This window comes from Olea europaea, chromosome 12 (assembly GCF_002742605.1).
Source record: "Olea europaea var. sylvestris chromosome 12, O_europaea_v1, whole genome shotgun sequence".
Classification (NCBI taxonomy): Eukaryota; Viridiplantae; Streptophyta; class Magnoliopsida; order Lamiales; family Oleaceae; genus Olea; species Olea europaea.
The window spans coordinates 26,682,531-26,683,146 of NC_036248.1; positions in this window are offsets into that span (position 1 = coordinate 26,682,531).

Below are 616 nucleotides of genomic sequence, written 5' to 3' on the forward strand. Positions count from 1 at the left end.
AGCATATTGGAGAGAATAGTGGGACCATTTGTCCCTATTTATAGGCTTTTAAATCAAGTAACTTGGTCGCTCAATGTCATATCAGCTACAGAATTGACTTAGAAGTGTGTGCCATCATTCAGATTTAAGGCTACTGATTGATTGTTGAGGTCGATCGAATAGATTATCATGGTTTCTAGGTTGTAGTTGTGGCTTATGTTATGATTATCTATCACTTGATTTCTGATTATTTGAAAATAAGGTACTGACGTCATGAGTGTCATTTGTCGATTTGGAAGTGATTATCCAAGTGGTTATGGTATCATTCAAAAGACTTGTTTAGGATTGTAATGACGATATTTCTAGATTACAATGAGCACCTGTCATGAATCAGCTGACATATCATGGGTCAAGCTAACTTGGTGATCTCCTTAGTTCATTCCTTTCTAAGTGACTACTGAATCCTCACAAGCACTTATTCATAAATTAAGAGCATGTTTGGTAAAATTTTTAATTCAATTAACATCAATTTTTTTACCGTTATTTCACTATTCCAATCGTCATTTTTGAATTCTTCTCTCACAGGTAGGACCAACTTTATCTTTAACGGTCAAAAAATCAATTAACAAAATCACTA